The sequence below is a fragment of the Cibotium barometz genome, chromosome 48, assembly GCF_041138505.1.
Source record: "Cibotium barometz isolate CiBa-2024 chromosome 48, ASM4113850v1, whole genome shotgun sequence".
Taxonomy (NCBI): domain Eukaryota; kingdom Viridiplantae; phylum Streptophyta; class Polypodiopsida; order Cyatheales; family Cibotiaceae; genus Cibotium; species Cibotium barometz.
The window spans coordinates 37,503,368-37,506,906 of record NC_141093.1 but is presented as its reverse complement, the minus strand read 5'-3'; positions in this window follow the sequence as shown (position 1 = coordinate 37,506,906).

The window sequence follows — 3,539 nt, the reverse complement described above, 5'->3', positions numbered from 1 at the left end:
ATCCATCCAATCGTTCACATGTACGACTACCCACATCTATCCATACATTCATATCTATCACTTCACATCCACATATATTCATGTCACATCACATCTCTTTACATCACATCACATTCTTTCACATACACATCCACATCCATTCTTTCACATACATCCACATCCATTCTTTTCACATACACATCCACATCCATTCTTTCACATACATCCACATCCATTCTTTCACATATATCCACATCTATTTTCATCACGTTCTTTCACATACACATCCACATCCATTTACTTCCCACCATTTACTTCCCATCTCACCCTTTCATATATCCTCTCTTCTCATTCTCATCTCATCATTCACATCCACATCCATTTACTTCACATCTCATCCACATTCATTTTTATTACACCACATCCTATCACATCCCATTTACATCTTATCACATCCCATTTACATCTTATCACATCTCATTTACATCTCATCACATCCATTCACATCCTATCGTATTCCGTTTACATCTTATCACATCCCTTCACATCCTATCACATCCCATTTTCATCTTATCACATCCATTCACATCCTATCGCACGCCATTTACATCTTATCACATCCATTCCACATCCTATTCCCATTTAGTAGCTTTTTCTACTTCGATAAATCGATAATGGGCTTTTTCTAAATTTCTGCCAAATTACTTGGCCTAAATAAAGGTTCTTTTTCTTGACGACTATTTTTATATTCGATATTCCTCTTTTGAATAAAAGAATTCATGGGATTTACAAAAATCAATTCTACCCATATTTTCACTTTTGATAAATAATTCTAAAAATTTCTCTTTTCTCATTTAATTTCTTAGACCTCAATTATCATGGGAATTCCTCTTTTTGCATTGCATTCAATGTCATAGGAATTCCTCTTTTATCATCAAATAATTCTCATAAAGTAAATTCATAAAATATGCATTAATTCAATATGCTAGGAATTTCACTTTTCCTATTTAAATGATTGAATTCCAATGTCATTGGAATTCCTCTTTTATCATTTAAATATTTCTCATAGATAAAATAAATTTATCTAAAATTCATCTTTGAATTTAAATAAAATATCCATAAATTCCAATATGCTAGGAATTTCTTTTTTCCCATCTATATGATTGAATTCCAATTATGGTGGAAATTCCTCTTTCCTCATTTAAATTTATCTATGCAAAAAGATAAATTTAATTAAAATTTATCTTAAAAATTAAATAAAATCTCCATTAATTTCATTATACTAGAAATTCCACTTTTCTCATTTAAATGATTGAATTCCAATTATGGTGGGAATTCCTCTTTCCTCATTTAAATTATCTATGCAAAAAGATAGATTAAACTAAAATTCTTTTTTAATTTTTAATTAAAATATCCATTATTTTAGTATTCCAAATTTTTAGATCAAATTTCTATACTCACATCGGTGTGAACATAGTTATCAAATGACATCGGATGCACAAAATTGCACCATTATTTTGGACTTTATAAAGTAGGTGGTTTTGTTGATACAAGTTTTTAGATTAATTCCTTATCTGTTGAAATGGATTCAAGTGATGAATGTATTCTTGTGGTAGAGGAAACACCTACAAAGAAGCTCTGTAACTTTCTGCACAGCAGGAGCACAAGATATGTTTGTGTCTTATAAGGAATGCTTTAATGTACGTTTTGAGTTGCGTTCAGTCCATTGATCATTTCAAGGAGTACTATGAAGAAGAAATGTAAGCTTTGCTTGGCTTGAAAGAAGACCTTATGGTGTTTTAGATTTTGAAGGTGTAAAATTTGATCATCTAAGTAGTTTGGCAAATGCTTCTTCGGAAAAGGCTAGATTGTAAAAGAATTATGATGCACTTTCTAAGCATTTGAAAATCACTATATGAAGCAGTGCAGGCTACATATAATAGAAAATGTAGGCTCCTTTAGCATCAGGTAGCCTTCCTTTTCTATATGCATGCATAAGCAGGCATAGAGGATGCTGGAAAGAGAAGTTCTGACACTTCTGGTGTGTAGTCTGTGGCATTTCTAGGTGATATTGAAAATCAAGAAGAAATGAATGATGTAGAAATGGTCTTGGATAAGGCACAATAATAAATATTGAGTAATAATTTTGATGCTACAAATTTTAAGGCACGATTAATTGTGCCATAGGAAAAGGATGTTTCTATAGAGGTTTCAGAGAATGAGATCATTCTCCCATGCCTTCCATCCTTCCCAATCAAGGAAAATAAGGATTTTGTACTCCTTAAAGATATTTAGAAGCTCTTGAATTTAAGAGAAAACTATTATCTTAGATTAGCTGATGGTGGATGTCAAGTTGCTTCAGATTTTATAGATCCAGATGAGGTGGATGAATTTTTAGTGCTTGATACGGAAGCAGTAGAGGGAGAAATTTCATTGATGCACCTAGGGCTATAGAAATGTGCTATAAAAAGATTGAAGAAGAAGAAAACACTCTCCCCACAGAAGAAGAGTTTTTGGCTATTCAAGAAATCATGGGAATCTCCAGTATAGGAAGAGAGAAACCAAAGACTCCATACTCAGAAGAAGAGATGCCTCCACAAGGTTCAATTGACTTATGGGAGAATAGGTGGCTTATTGATGATGAGAACAAAAAGGTATTTATAAGAATAAATTCAAAATCTTATTTTTTCAAGTTTTTTATTTTTTTTAAGTAAATGTTTTTTTTTTCCTATTTTGCAACTTGCAATAGCAGATGAAGACGGATTCCTCGGTCGAGGTGGAGGTACATGTACTTGTTGGCAGAGATTCAGCCCCCCTCAACCACTATAGTTCAAGGATACCTCCAAGCATGTGGATCATTTACCATTCAAAATATTCAGATGATCCATGCATTCCATTAATGGCCTTAAAAGTTTTGTCAACATACTTAGGACATTAAAAGTTATAGCATAATGTAGAAAAGATCACATTGATGGAGAAGAAAGAAGTTATACGTATATTTGGATATGGAACAGGGTTATGGGCATCGAGGGTAGGGTATTTTTTGTGTAAGGAAGCTTATTCTAAGGCAATCCCTAATTTGAATACCCATTCCCTTGGAGGCTATCAACGATAAAAGTTACTGAGGTATAGAGGTAAACTACCCGCGAAGAAGATGAGGGCAAACAAGTATTCGAAGAGGACTACCCTGAAAAGGAGGGTGAACAATTGTCAAAAGAAAACCCCGAAAAGGAGGGAAATCTCGATGAGGAAGAGAAAAAAAGGAAGAATGGGAAAATAAGAAGACCTTTTTAAAGAAGTCTTTCTCTACTTGTGTTGAAAAAAAATGTTGCATAGTATTTATCTTAATGCAAAGCAATTATTGGTATATAGTGTTTCCCGCTCATTCGAAAGAAAACACTTTCTTCAAAATCTTATAATATTTGCATTACCAAGAATTTTTCTCCATCTCAATCTCCATCCTACATAGAAATACGCTTTATTGAGCATGATGAATGTTTATAATATATTGATGTTAATAATAGTGTATATTTTTGTGTGGTATAAACTAACCTAGCTTT